The sequence below is a fragment of the Saccostrea echinata genome, unplaced genomic scaffold, assembly GCF_033153115.1.
Source record: "Saccostrea echinata isolate AGI-Se365-2 ecotype Australia unplaced genomic scaffold, CSIRO_AGI_Sech_v1 ptg000006l, whole genome shotgun sequence".
NCBI classification, from domain to species: Eukaryota; Metazoa; Mollusca; class Bivalvia; order Ostreida; family Ostreidae; genus Saccostrea; species Saccostrea echinata.
In genome coordinates, this window is record NW_026889755.1 from 12,153,599 (window position 1) to 12,170,374 (window position 16,776).

At 34.6% G+C, this 16,776-nt stretch overlaps 1 pseudogene; it reads right to left on the reverse strand.

Annotated features, from left to right (window-relative positions):
- The window catches only part of LOC133180390 (uncharacterized), a 42,764-nt pseudogene that overhangs the window by 13,482 nt on the left and 12,506 nt on the right, over window positions 1-16,776 (reverse strand).

The window sequence follows — 16,776 nt, forward strand, 5'->3', positions numbered from 1 at the left end:
TAAGATATCGCCAGAAACGAAAGTGTTACACACAGACAGAATGTATGAATTTACGACCTTACACTTAGACCTTTTGACCTCAAGATCAATAGGGGTCTTAATTAGGCCACAGGGAGTTGTTATGTAAAATTTCATTGCAAAAGCTCAAAGAATTCGAGAGATATCGCACGGAAGCGAAAGTGTTAAAACAGACAGAATTTATGACTTGACCTTTGATCTTTTGACCTCAAAATAAATAAGGTTCTTTTTTAGGCCATCGGGAGTTCCTATGCAAAATTTCATTTCAAAAGCTCAAAGGGTTCTCGAGATATCGCGCAGAAACGAAAGTGTTACAGACAGACAGAAATACGGAGAGACGGACGGACAGACAGACCCAAATTAATATCCCCCACTTTCAGTGAAAGCGGGGGACAAAATATAATGGTGGAAGTCTTTCAGGACCTTTGAATACATGTTCTACTGTGGAAGAATACACGAGTAACTTACGATTGATATCGATGTGGTATACTAACAGATACCCGCTGCCATTCCGACTCTGCGGTAAATCGCCGGAAAGTTTGTACAATCTCACAACTGGATTCGTTAAAACAGATGGAGATACTTATTTTATCTAAAATGTCTGCTATATACCAAAACCGCACCTGTAATAAAAACATTGAAATCATGAATCAAAATCCATAAATGTGTCGGATTTTTCTTTTTTTTTTATAAAATCCTTTTAAATTCAAGCAGCCATATCATTGTCGTCCACTCACCGTACGTTTTTAAAACACTGGACAAATACTCCCTGAGAAATGCGATGGCGGGTAAATTTTATTGTTCGTACTTAATTTATCACCTCAAACTTTTATACCAGTCTGTGATATACACCTACCCTACAGTCGTTAGAGGCATTGAAAGGCTGCATTACTGGACTTATCAATATGGACGACTCCTTGTTTTTACATTTATCAGCAAAAATGGCAAAGTCTAAAAAGATATCACATCAACTTTGAAGTTTTAAAATTTACCAAGTTGGCATACGTTTCGGGGAAATTTTCCCCATGGTCAATGGAGAAAAGAAAAATGGTTGTGTAAATATTTTATGAAGAATACTATAAACTTAAACATTCGTCAAATTTCAAAAAATGTCATGAAATAATGCAGATAACCATTTAGCTTGAATGACATTTGATACGGATAGCATTTAACATCGGAAATACTAAATCGCAGTAGGAAAACTCAGAAACTTCATTCTTGTATGCCGTCACGGTAGCTCAGTCGGTAGAAAGCTCGCTCCGTGATTGGAAGGTCGTGTCACGGCCGCGACTGACCTAAGACGAAAAAAATAGGTAGGACTGTTCCTTCACCAAGCGCTCGGCACTTTGGAGTGAAAGTTGCGGGTCCTTCGAATGAGACCTTAAAAACTGAGGCCCCTTGTCACGGTAGCCGTCGGCACGGTAAAGAACCCTCACTGCTCAATGGTCCCGAGTAGAGGTCTAAATTCGAAGCTCTTCACCGGTATATGGTAACATCTATATATGAGTTAAAAGTTCTCGAACGAGACGTAAAACAACGTACAATCAATTAATCATTCTTGTATTGGTGAAAATAGTTTTTACTGACTTTCATGAATTTGTACAACAATTGATAAGATCTTGCTTCAGTTAATTGAAAGAAATTTCACTGCATATCCAATGATCTCAAGCAAAACATTATAATAGCCGATATCACTTCACTGTGGTTCTATTTTTGAGTGTCAGTGATCATTTGTAAGAAATAGGACATTAACGTCTTTCTTGGCTGCATATTAAGTGTATGATTCTTTTCCACACCCGTCGCCCGCGTGGCGCAGTGGTTAGAGCGTCTGCTCTATAGTCGCGAAGTAAGGAGTTGATCCTTACGTCGCGGGTTCGAATCCCACTGTCGGACGTGGGGACCGGTCCTTCGGATGAGACCGTATAAACCGAGGTCCCGTGTCGCAGTAGGTGCTGGCACGATAAAGATCCATCACTGCTCAATGGCCGTAAGTGCCGAGCATAGGACAAAATTTGCAGCTCTCCACCGGCAAGTGGGGGCGTCTCCATATGAGTGAAAATTCTCGAGAGGGACGTAAAACAACATACAAACAAACAAAACAAACAAAGCCAATACATACGTATTTATAGCCATAAAACAATGTTTTTCTGAACAATTTGCCAATAATTCCTCACGCACCTGTCAGACCGTAATGACAATACTTATTGTATTTGACGATGTTGTATTCACTGATACTCTTTCTCTGAAATGGACACTGAGGATTCTGGGTCCAGTTGCATCTATCACTGTCCACATCACAAAATGCTCTATAATTGTTTATATCTGTGAAACAAAAAAAAAATATGAATGCAAGACTGAAATGAAATAAAGTCTAAGCCGAGTCTTAATGAAAGTCACTACTGGAAATTATGAATAGTTTATATAAGTAACTTTTTTTTTTTAATTATAAAATCGATGATATTTGATTTAAAACATTTAAGCGGTGTCAAATATATTGGAGAACATTTTTTTCTTCTATTTACCAAATAAGTAAACCATTTTTCTTCTACTAAAAGCAGATGATAGAAAATAATTCGCTTGAGCAAAATGAAACAAGGACAAGGTAATTATACCGCAGAAGTCTCCCTCTTCGTCATCTTGTAGGGGACAGTCTGGGTTTAAGTCGCACACTTTGTCCTTATGATACATTTACCAGTAGAACACCGGAATTCTTTATCACTGCACTGTGCGACTTCTATAAAATATTATAAGGAAAATATTACTTTTGAGAAAAGTACTAGTAATTAATATATATATATATATATAAATACTTTCGTTATTCCAAGAAATCCAATGAATTGTTTTACCAAAGTTAAATAATGAAGACCCTTATATAGTTAACTCATTCAAATCCGAACTATGTTACAAATATTGATTTCAATTTTCTATTGCCAATATTTCTATGTTTTAAAATATAATTCTTTTAATTGTGACAGAAATTTTTATAATCAATTAATTGATATGTTTTCACTAAAATATTTTTGAAGAATGAGAACTCCTGTCGATAGAAAGATAACTCTCGTAGATGAATGCGTTTTTATTTTACAAGCACGGAACACAATGTGATATATAAAAAAACAACGCTTCGTTATGTTTTCTAATGTGAATTAGATAGGTATAATTAGTAAATTTTAAAATTAGTTTTTATATATACCTCATATTTTTAATTTTATGGTGAGATAAAAAAATATAGATCTTTCAATTCTCCATATCTTCAATTCTTCACATCATGATTAGACATAATATTCATTTCTGAAAAAGTATGCAACGTTTCATACTTCAAACTATTTTCAATTTGAATCTAATACTATTGTTGTTGATGAAAATCAATGTAAGGAATGTAAAAAAAAAATGGTGAAATTTGGAGCAGAGGGATATTTCACCTCAATTAACTCGAACTTTAAAAAAAAACAAAAACAAATACCCGGTGTTATTTTTATATCAAATAAGATATTTTTAGTCAGCCGGCGGGCTGACTAGTTACGGTGGGATGAAACTGCAAGTGCGCTTGCGTAATTTGGAATTCTGGGAAAAAAGATGTACACGACTTGTTCTAGAGAAACTCGTGCTATTTGCTCCAACCAAAGGGCGTGATTCTTCACAAACACCCTCTAAACAAAGACGCGACCTCGATCTATTTATAGACTGCATTGTTCTTCGTCGTTCTCGACGAAAAATTAAAGAAGAGATTGTTCTAAGTGGGAAATATGATACTATGAAAATATTTCTGTGCTTCTTATAGAAAATCAGAAGTTTATATGCAGAGCACATTTAACACTTGATATATATACCCTCAATCGCCGTTGCAAGTTCACGGATTTGTGTGTATTCCTCTGAATGCCTGATGCAAGACTCCCTCGATCAATACCTTGCATAAGACATGTACGGGTCGGAATTCACACAGTAAGGTCCCGTTCAAACAGTGAAAAAAAGAATCTCTTTTCACTTTAATGATGAAAGTTATGAAAACATCAGAAGATCACTTAAGATGTGTAAAGTCTTCTAATTTACACGATGATAGACACGTAAGTGCCGCTTGTGCACTTGAACCGCGCCCACAGGTGAGAAACTGACCACAGTAGAACTTGAGAGTTGAGAGAAACTGCGCGGATTTATAGGCAGCCCCCCCCCCCCCAATTAGAGAGAGAGCGAGATGGAATCCAGTATCATTTTAGGGTATACGTACTGTATGTATAAAATATTTTGAATTTCCAGTTTATTACTTTATTTTGGAAGCAATTCTTTTCTTTCCTAATAACACCAAAATGAATGCTTAAATTTATAAATTGAATTAAATATACATACAGTATGCACCCCTCCCCCTTCCCCTATCGTGCATTGCCTCGAACATGCACGATTAAAAACTTTTATCTAATGATAATTAACACAATCTAACCCAAGGTCTACCTTCCTTTTAACAGAGACATATAATAGATATATGTCTCTGCTTTTAAGCATCATAATCTATATCATTTATAGAATTTAACAGTAAAATTGAAAATATATACATTCTTCAACGTTCAATGATTGGGATCATAGTGGCTTTGTTCATTTCTGAGACGAACTTTATCTCATGGCCGTAGGAACCGGGGGGGGGTGCCCCCCAATAATTTTTCCGATATATAGACTACTATAGAAAACATAGCTACTACATGTATATGCTTGTGCCCCCTCAATAAAAATGTCTGATGACCTTTTTTTTTTATTTATTTATTAATTTTTTTGCTTGTCAAGGAATTTTTGGTAGTTAATAGTGCCCCTCCAACTGAAAATGTATGACTGTGCCCCAACCCCCCAACCCCCAAACTGAAATTGCTTCCTACGGGCCTGTATCTGATGTCCGCGCCCAAGAGAAATTAACTGGAGGTCATAAAGATCACGATGTAGTCTATCTAAAATTTATTCTATGCTTTATTATTTATTATGTACAGCATTATGTTACAAATAAGAAAACGACTGTTCGAATTTTAACTTAGACGACAATGTCTTTTAATAAACACAAAATGATGGATAAAACAAATCATATACCATCACAAAACAAGAAAGAAACTTTCTGTATTCCAGTGGCTGACGCTCAGCTTTTTTTAAAAAAGCTAACCTTGTTCTCTTTACATTTTGGAGGCAACTTTCACAATGACTCATACTGGCACACAAAATGATGCTTGCTACCTTTAATTTCAATACAATTTCCCAGCCACATCCTCTGGACTGCCGCTATATATAATGGGTGGATACAGACAGTAAGTTGAAATAGTTCGTCCATCCTTCCGACGGGAATTCTTACAACAGTCCAGTTCCTGCAAGGTCAAACACCAGTATTGCACTTCTTAATTAAGAAAATGTAATAATATAATGTTAATTTGCGTGATTCATGGAAATAAATAAACTTGCTCCTCTTCAAGTTTTATACATGATTCGGTAGTTGTTTTTGCTTTGTCTTGAAGTTCTTGTGGATCGATTATTTATTAATTGCTCTTGCCCTTTACTGATGGATTGTTGTTAATTGAATTGCTCGTGACGAGAATTTGTGGGAGGTGTCAGTACGCTTAGCGATTTCATGTGTGAATGAAAATCATCTTTCACGGTAAACAAACTCTAAAACGAAATCCCAAGAGATGGAATAAACAGGTGAATCTTAATAAACTGCTTCGTGATTTTCTAAGAGTCCATTAACTTATTAAAATCTTTAAGACAATTAGAAACTTTGAATTTGATATGATGAAATCTGTTAATGGGTGTTTCTTCTGAGAATAAAATGTACCAGTGACGTCAAATATAAATGGGTTCACATTGAAATCATAGGGCCCTAAAATTAGTAACACTGAAATAATCGTAGCCATCAAATTGATTTTCTCATATAAGTAAAGACATTACGATATTACTACAGAATGGGAACAGGAAATGCATTATGTTAAAATCTAATATACTTGTTTAAATGCAAATTTGACAGTGTAGATGAAGAGAGGAAGTTTTAAAAAAAAAAGGTTTTTGGGGGTGGGGTGGATGGGTGGGGAGGGGGTGTTTGTTCACAAGTTACACAAATATAAATATACACTCTTTATTAGATAATCAGAATATATGAAATTACATAATGCCCTTACATTTTTTCAGAATCGAACGTCTTTCGCATCAAGGGCGTTGACCCCCTCGTCGAATTGATGGAAACTGTGACGTAAGTGGAACGGTAGGCCGTCATCAGAATATTAAGAGAACAGTTGGTTCCGCTTCCATATATGTCACGGGACCTCCAGTGAGTTCTCTGTTCCTCTATGGTATAAAAAAAATCAGAATTCAAATTAATCTTAAAGAATCCTTTATCAATTTGAAAGAAAAATTAACGAACTGGAATACATGCAAGTCCTACAGATTGAATTCCGAGTCCCTCGGAATAACTGACTTGCTTGCAACTGATAATGATTTTTAATACTGCCGACTCGGCATTAAACAATAATCATTCAGTCAACCATCACCATAAAACTTTTTGAAGTTCTAACATTGAAATATTCGTGCCAGTATCCTCATTTAGATTGCTTGTGAAAATTCTTCTTGTTAATGGCCATATGAAAGATTTTTTATCTTGATGCTAATATAAACTAGTTATAATTGTAACGGGGACCGTTACAGATGTTCCCCAAACGCTCCCCAACACCCTTTTGGTGTCTTATTTCCTGTAAGCTTCATTAAATAAGGCAATGAAGTATATTGATCGTTTTTTGCATTTCACGCGTGCGCACGTGCATGCATGTGCAGGATGACCATGTCATCTCATCTATACTATAAAAGCATCTTTATATTCTCAGTATCAAAACATTCCATCAAAAAATATATAAGTTCCGGCTATATCAAGTATATTGGTCATCTTAGCATTGCACGCATGCGCACCTGCATGCATGTTCATAATGACCATGCCATTTTGTCTACACTTATAATATGTCTGTTTATTCTTAGTATCAAAGCTTTTCATAAAAAAAAATATAAAAGTTATGGCTATATTAAGTATATTGGTCATTTAACACATTGCACGCGCGCGCATGTGCATTCATGAGCATGATGTCCACATCATCTTGTCTACACTTTTAATATATCTGTATATTCTTAATATCAAAGCTTTTCATAAAAAAATATAAAAATTACGGCTATATTAAGTATATTGGTCATTTAACACATTGCACGCGCGCGCACGTGCATGCATATGCATGCATGCATGCATGTGCATGATGACCATGTCATCTTGTCTACACTTTTAATATATATAAATATTTTGAGTATCAAAGCATTTCATCAAAAAGTATCAAAGTTACGACTATATCAAGTATATTTGTCATTTTACGCTTTGCGCCTGCGCACACGTGCATGCATGTGCATGTTGACCATGTCATCTTGTTTTCACTTCTAATATATCCTTATATTCTGAGTATCAAAGCATTTCATCAAAAAATATAAAAGTTACAGCTATATCAAGTATATTGGTCATTTTACGCATTGCACGCGCACGCACGTGCATGCACGTTCGCGCAAAATGACCTTGATTCCGCATATCTACAAAACATGCCTATTAACCCTAAAAAGGTTTCACCTCAATCGGATGAGTAGTTGACGAGATCACTCGCGGACAAAAAAGTACCCAGGAAGAAGAAGAAGAAGAAGAAAAATAATAATAACTAGATGAGATCTCGTTGCGAGCAACGAGTAGGTCTTCCGTCCGATTTCTCGATAAGATGAGATATGATTTTGATTATGATCTTTGTTAAAAGATAATAATATATAGACTTCCCTAATTAGATTTCATTCTTTTGATTTATATACCATTATCAAAGAGCTATAGATGACATACTTTTGGCCCCTCTGAGCCCCTAGTTTAAGGAGTCAGCCCCTTTTTCTTGATATCAATTGAAAGGTCTTGTGATTTTGGAAACGATTTTTCAAGAAATATTCAAAGATTTCCTTTCGTTGTGGAGATATGCTGAATGGAAATATTTAGGGGCCACCCCTCCAAGTCCTTAATCGGGCCGTTTGACAAAAAAATGAAAGGGTGCATATTGTTTAAAACATTATTCTGACCATCTTTTGTTCAGTATTGCTTATCAAAATATTCTTCCTTTTCGAGATATAAAGCGTCAAAGATTTAGCATTCTGGCCCCTTGTGACCCCTTATTACGTAACATATGATCAGAATCTTATCATATATTGTTGTAAATCGTTAAGATAAACATCTTTGCTTCAGTAATGTATTACAAATTATTGCTGGTTAAAAAGTTATAGATGAAAGACTTTTGGCCCCTCTCAGCCCCTAATTTGAAGGGTCAGCCCCTTTTTCTTGATATCAAATGAAAGGTCTTGTGATTTTGAAGACTTTTTGTTCAACAACTATTCAGAGATTTCTTTTCGTTGTGGAGATATGCTGAATGGAAATATTTAGGGGCCACCCCTTCAGGTCCTTAATGGGGCCGTCTGACAAAAATTGAAAGAGTGCATGTTGTTTAGAACATTATTCTGACCATCTTTTGTTCATAATTGCTTATCAAAAAATTCTTCCTTTTCGAAATATAAAGCGTCAAAGATTTTGCATTCTGGCCCCTTGTGACCCCTTATTACGTAACATATGATCAGAATCTTATCATATACTGTTGTAAATCGTTAAGATAAACATCTTTGCTTCAGTAATGTATTACAAATTATTGATGGTTAAAGAGTTATAGATGAAAGACTTTTGGCCCCTCTCAGCCCCTAATTTGAAGGGTCAGCCCCTTTTTCTTGATATCAAATGATAGGTCTTGTGATTTTGAAGACTTTTTGTTCAACAACTATTCAGAGATTTCTTTTCGTTGTGGAGATATACTGAATGGAAATATTTAGGGGCCACCCCTTCAGGTCCTTAATGGGGCCGTCTGACAAAAATTGAAAGAGTGCATGTTGTTTAGAACATTATTCTGACCATCTTTTGTTCATAATTGCTTATCAAAAAATTCTTCCTTTTCGAAATATAAAGCGTCAAAGATTTTGCATTCTGGCCCCTTGTGACCCCTTATTACGTAACATATGATCAGAATCTTATCATATACTGTTGTAAATCGTTAAGATAAACATCTTTGCTTCAGTAATGTATTACAAATTATTGATGGTTAAAGAGTTATAGATGAAAGACTTTTGGCCCCTCTCAGCCCCTAATTTGAAGGGTCAGCCCCTTTTTCTTGATATCAAATGATAGGTCTTGTGATTTTGAAGACTTTTTGTTCAACAACTATTCAGAGATTTCTTTTCGTTGTGGAGATATACTGAATGGAAATATTTAGGGGCCACCCCTTCAGGTCCTTAATGGGGCCGTCTGACAAAAATTGAAAGAGTGCATGTTGTTTAGAACATTATTCTGACCATCTTTTGTTCAGTATTGCTTATCAAAATATTCTTCCTTTTCGAAATATAAAGCGTCAAAGATTTTGCATTCTGGCCCCTTGTGACCCCTTATTACGTAACATATGATCAGAATCTTATCATATACTGTTGTAAATCGTTAAGATAAACATCTTTGCTTCAGTAATGTATTACAAATTATTGATGGTTAAAGAGTTATAGATGAAAGACTTTTGGCCCCTCTCAGCCCCTAATTTGAAGGGTCAGCCCCTTTTTCTTGATATCAAATGATAGGTCTTGTGATTTTGAAGACTTTTTGTTCAACAACTATTCAGAGATTTCTTTTCGTTGTGGAGATATGCTGAATGGAAATATTTAGGGGCCACCCCTTCAGGTCCTTAATGGGGCCGTCTGACAAAAATTGAAAGAGTGCATGTTGTTTAGAACATTATTCTGACCATCTTTTGTTCATAATTGCTTATCAAAAAATTCTTCCTTTTCGAAATATAAAGCGTCAAAGATTTTGCATTCTGGCCCCTTGTGACCCCTTATTACGTAACATATGATCAGAATCTTATCATATACTGTTGTAAATCGTTAAGATAAACATCTTTGCTTCAGTAATGTATTACAAATTATTGATGGTTAAAGAGTTATAGATGAAAGACTTTTGGCCCCTCTCAGCCCCTAATTTGAAGGGTCAGCCCCTTTTTCTTGATATCAAATGATAGGTCTTGTGATTTTGAAGACTTTTTGTTCAACAACTATTCAGAGATTTCTTTTCGTTGTGGAGATATACTGAATGGAAATATTTAGGGGCCACCCCTTCAGGTCCTTAATGGGGCCGTCTGACAAAAATTGAAAGAGTGCATGTTGTTTAGAACATTATTCTGACCATCTTTTGTTCAGTATTGCTTATCAAAATATTCTTCCTTTTCGAAATATAAAGCGTCAAAGATTTTGCATTCTGGCCCCTTGTGACCCCTTATTACGTAACATATGATCAGAATCTTATCATATATTGTTGTAAATCGTTTAGATAAACATTTTTGCTTCAATAATGTATTACAAATTATTGATGGTTAAAGAGTTATAGATGAAAGACTTTTGGCCCCTCTCAGCCCCTAATTTGAGGTGCCAGCCCCTTTTTCTTGATATCAAATGAAAGGTCGTATCATTCTGCACAACTTTTCTTCTATATGTTTTAACAAATTCTTAACATGTATGAAGATATGAAAGAAAAGGTGTAAAATTTTGTGAGATGTTTCTGAGACATTTTTTGAGCCCTACCGAGCTTCGGCGCCTTTTGAACTAGAGAGATTTGGACACCTGCCTGCAAATCTACAAACCTTCCCCTACCTTCACTGAAAATCTTGACTTAATATCTTAAGTCGTTTCGGAGGAGTTTCCAGGACAAGCCGACCCTCTGAAAATCAGAAAATCCTAAATATCTCGAGATGGAAAGTGACGTCATCAACGAAAAAAATTTCCAATAAGGTTCAGATCAATACCTATCAGATCTGAAAGTTTCATGAAAATCGGCCAAGACGTTACCGAGAACTTGCGTGCACAAAATCGGTAAGAATAATAATAATAACTAGATGCGATCTCGTTGCGAGCAACGAGTGGGTCTTCCGTCCGATTTTTGATAAGATGAGATAAGAATATGACTGAGATTTTCGTTCAAATATAATGATATAAATAAATTGTTAAGACGAACAATTTTGCTTTAGTAATGTTTAACAAAATATTGATCATTAAAGGGTTATAGATTAAAGACTTTCGGCCCTTCTTGGCCCCTAATGTGAGAGGTCAGCCTCTTTTTCTTGATATCATCTTAAAGCTCTCATGATTTTGAACACTCTTTGTTCAACAACTATTCAGAAATTCTTCTTTGTTTTCGGGATATATGCAAAAGAAATATTAAGGGCCGGCCCTTTAAGTCCTAAATGGGGACGTCTAGCAAAAAATGAAAGAGTGCATATTGTTCAGAATATTATTTTGAACGTCTTTTGTTCAATATTGTTTATCAAAATATTCTTCCTTTTCGAGATATAAACAAAGATTATGCAATCTGGCCCCTAAAGACCTCTTATTGCGTAACATATGATATCAACATCCATGTTATTTAAACAAAGAGTGTGAAAATGAACTATTTCGGTTCAGTAATATATTACAAAATATTGATCATTAAAAGAGTTATTGATTGTATATTTTCGGCCCCTCTCAGCACCTAATTTAAGGGGTCAGACCCTTTTCCTTGATATCACCTTAAACCTCTCATGATTTTGAACACTTTTTGTTTAACAATTATTCAAACATTCTTTTTCGTTTCCGAGAAGTATGCGAAGAATATATTTAGGGCCCAGCCCTTCAACTCCTTAATGGGGACGTTTAGCAAAAATCAAAAGGTTGCATATTGTTTAGAACATTATTTTGAATAACTTTTGTTCAATATTGCTTATCAAATTATTTCCCACTTTTGAGATATAAAGCGTCAAAGATTTAGCATTCTGGCCCCTTATGGCCCCTAATTATGTAACATATGATGTGAATATCATAATATATAATTGAAAATTGTTGGGATAAACATTTTTGCTTCAGTAATGCATTACAAAATATTGATCGTTAAAGAGTTATTGTTCAAAGACTTTCGGCCCCTCTCAGTCCCTATTTTGAGGGGCCAGCCCCTTTTCCTTCATATCACTTTAAAGCTCTCATGATTTTGAACACTTTTTGTTCAACAACTAGTCAGAATTTTTTTTTTCGTTTCTGAGATATTTGCAAAAGAAGTATTTAGGGGCCAGCCCTTCAACTCCTTAATGGGTGACGTTTAGTAAAAAATGAAAGGTTGCATATTGTTTAGAACATTATTTTGAACATCTTTTGTTCAATATTGCTTATCAAAATATTTCCCACTTTTGAGATATAAAGCGTCAAAGATTGAGCATTCTGGCCCCTTATAGCCCCTAATTATATAACATATGATGTGAATATCATAATATATAGTTGTAAATTGTTGAGATAAACATTTTTGCTTCAGTAATGCATTACAAAATATTGATCGTTAAAGAGTTATTGTTCAAAGACTTTCGGCCCCTCTCAGTCCCTATTTTGAGGGGCCAGCCCCTTTTTCTTCACATCACTTTAAAGCTCTCATGATTATGAACACTTTTTGTTCAACAACTAGTCAGAAATTCTTTTTCGTTTCTGATATACTTGCAAAAGAAGTATTTAGGGGCCAGCCCTTCAATTCCTTAAAGGGGACGTTAAGCAAAAAATGAAAGGTTGCATATTGTTTAGAACATTATTTTGAACATCTTTTGTTCAATATTGCTTATCAAATTATTTCCCACTTTTGAGATATAAAGCGTCAAAGATTTAGCATTCTGGCCCCTTATGGCCCCTAATTATGTAACATATGATATGAATATCATAATATATAGTTGTAAATTGTTAAGATAAACATTTTTGCTTCAGTAATGTATACCAAAATATTGATCGTTAAAGAGTTATTGAGTTAATACTTTTTGCCCCTCTCGGCCCCTATTATGATAAGTCAGCCCTTTTTTCCTGATATCATATGAAAGATCTTGTCATTCTGCACAAATTATGTTCAGTATGTTTTAACAAAATAATTATACTTTAAAAGATATGATACAAAATGTCTCAAAAATTCACTCATGATTCGTGTCCTAAATTTTGACCCCTACCGAGCTTCCATACTAGGCACTTCTGGAAAATATCCAAACCCAGGTGCAAAATGGCAACATGTCCTCTATCATCACTGAAAATTTCAGCACTCTAGCTTAAGCCGTTTTTGAGTTCCATCGCAGACAAGGAGGCCCTCTAAATTTTCATAAAAGGGAGATAACTTCCGACAGGAAGTAAATATCCCTTAACGGAATTGCTGGAATTAACTTCAGATGTAAACGCATCTACCATGAAAATTTGAATGAAATTGATCCAGCCATCTCCGAGAAATCGTCTGCACAAAATTTGTAAGAAGAAAAAAGAATAAAAATAATAATAACTAGATGAGATCTCGTTGCGAGCAACGAGTGGGTCTTCCGTCAGATTTTTGATTAGATGAGATAAGAATTTGACTGAGATTTTCATTCGAATATAATGATATAAATGAAATGTTAAGACGAACAATTTTGCTTTAATGATGTTTAACAGAATATTGATCATTAAAGGGTTATAGATTAAAGACTTTCGGTTCTTCTTGGCCCCTAATGTGAGAGGTCAGTCCCTTTTTCTTGATATCATCTTAATGCTCGCATGATTTTGAACACTTTTTGTTCAGCAACTATTCAGAAATTCTGTTTTGTTTTCGGGATATATGCAAAAGAAATATTAAGGGCCGCCCCTTCAAGTCCTGAATGGGGACATCTAGCAAAAATTCAAAGAGTGCATATTGTTCAGAATATTATTTTGAATGTCTTTTGTTCCATACTGTTTATCAAAATATTCTTCCTTTTCGAGACATATTGCGCCAAAGATTATGCAATCTGGCCCCCTAAAGACCCCTTATTGCCTAATATATGATACCAACATCATGGTATTTAGATAAAGTGTGTGAAGAACTATTTCGCCTCAGTAATATATTACAAAATATTGATCATTAAAGAGTTATTGATTGTATACTTCCGGTCCCTCTCAGCCCCTTATTTAAGGGGTCAGACCCTTTTCCTTGATATCACCTTAAAGGTCTCAGGATTTTTTTTTTTTTTACACTTTTTGTTCAACAACTAGTCAGAAATAATTTTTCGTTTCTGAGATATTCGCGGCCCTTCAACTCCTTAATGGGGACGTTTAGCAAAAAATAAAAGGTTGCATCCTGTTTAGAACATTATTTTGAACATCTTTAGTTCAATATTGCTTATCAAAATATTTCCCACTTTTGAGATATAAAGCGTCAAAGATTTAGCATTCTGGCCCCTTGTGGACCCTAGTTATGTAACATATTATGTGAATATCATAATATATAGTTGTAAATTTTTGAGATAAACATTTTTGCTTCAGTAATGCATTACAAAATCTTGATCGTTAAAGAGTTATTGCTCAAAGTCTTTCGGCCCCTCTCAGCCCCTATTGTGAGGGTCCAGCCCTTTTTTCTTCATATCACTTTAAAGCTCTCATGATTTTGAACACTTTTTGTTGAACAACTAGTCAGAAATTCTTTCTCGTTTCTGAGATATTTGCAAAAGAAATATTTAGGGGCTGGTCCTTCAACTCCTTAATGGGGACGTTTAGCAAAAAATGAAAGGTTGCATCTTGTTAAGAACATTATTTTGGACATCTTTTGTTCAATATTGCTTATCAAAATATTTCCCACTTTTGAGATATAAAGCGTCAAAGATTTAGCATTCTGGCCCCTTATGGCCCCTAATTATGTAACAAATGATGTGAATATCATAATGTATAGTTGTAAATAGTTGAGATAAACGTTTTTGCTTCAGTAATGCATTACAAAATCTTGATCGTTAAAGAGTTATTGATTAAAGACTTTCGGCCCTTCTCAGCCCCTTATTTGAGGGTCCAGCCCCCTTTTCTTCATATCACTTTAAAGCTCTCATGATTTTGAACACATTTTGTTCAACAACTAGTCAGAAATTCTTTTTCGTTTCTGAGATATTTGCAAAAGAAGTATTTAGGGGCCGGCCCTTCAACTCCTTAATGGGGACGTTTAGCAAAAAATGAAAGGTTGCATCTTGTTAAGAACATTATTTTGGACATCTTTTGTTCAATATTGCTTATCAAAATATTTCCCACTTTTGAGATATAAAGCGTCAAAGATTTAGCATTCTGGCCCCTTATGGCCCCTAATTATGTAACATATGATATGAATATTATAATATGTAGTTGTAAATTGTTGAGATAAACATTTTTGATTCAGTAATGTATACCAAAATATTGATCGTTAAAGAGTTATTGAGTTAATACTTTTGGCCCCTCTCGGCCCCTAATATGATAAGTCAGCCCTTTTTTCCTGATATCATATTAAAGATCTTGTCATTCTGCACAAATTATGTTCAGTATGTTTTAACAAAATAATTATACTTTAAAAGATATGATACAAAATGTCTCAAAAATTCACTCATGATTCGTGTCCTAAATTTTGACCCCTACCGAGCTTCCATACTAGGCACTTCCGGAAAACATCCGAACCCAGGTGCAAAACGGCAACATGTCCTCTATCATCACTGAAAATTTCAGCACTCTAGCTTAAGCCGTTTTTGAGTTCCATCGCAGACAAGGAGGCCCTCTAAGTTTTCATAAAAGGGAGATAACTTCCGACCGGAAGTAAATATCCCTTAACGGAATTGCCGGAATTAACTTCAGATGTAAACGCATCTACCATGAAAATTTGAATGAAATTGATACAGCCATCTCCGAGAAATCGTCTGCACAAAATTTGTAAGAAGAAAAAAGAATAAAAATAATAATAATAAAGGTGAAAAAGAAACCGAAGAATAATAGAAGGGTCTTCCGCTGAAGACGGAAGACCCTAACTAGATCCGATCTCGTTGCGAGCAACGAGTGGGTCTTCCGTCCGATTTCGATGAGATGTGATTTTGATTGTTAAAACAAGGACTATCTCTGTATTTTGAAAGATGGAGAAAATCAAACAATGTGTTTTGAAATCACTGAAAGGTCAAATAGAATGAAATTTTTCAAAAAATTTAAATTGAATTCAAATCTTAAAACAAAGACCATCTCTGTATTTTGAAAGACAGAGAACATCATAGAATGCGTTTTGAAATCACTCAAAGGTCAAATAGAGTGGGATTTAAACGATTTAAATTTTTCAAAAAATTTAAATTAAATCCAAATGTTAAAACAAGGACTATTTCTGTATTTTGGGAGATGGAGAACATAATACAATGTGTTTTGAAATCTTTCAAAGGTCAAATAGAGTGAAATTTAAACGATTTAAATTTTTCAAAAAATTTAAATTGATTCCAAATGTAAAAACAAGGACTATCTCTGTATTTTGAAAGACGGAGAACATCATACAATGTGTTTTGAAAGCCCTCAAAGGTCAAATAGGGTGAGATTTAAACGATTTAAATTTTTCAAAAAATTAAATTGAATCCAAATGGTAAAATCAAGGACTATTTTTACATTTTGAAAGATGGAGAACATCATACAATGAGGTTTGAAATCTCTCAAAGGTCAAATAGAGTGGAATTTAAACGATTTAAATTTTTCAAAAAATTTAAATTGAATCCAAATGTTATAAAAGGACTATCTCTGTATTTTGAAAGATGGAGAACATCATACAATGTGGTTTGAAATTTCTCAAAGGTCAAATAGAGTGGAATTTAAACGATTTAAATTTTTCAAAAAATTTAAATTGCT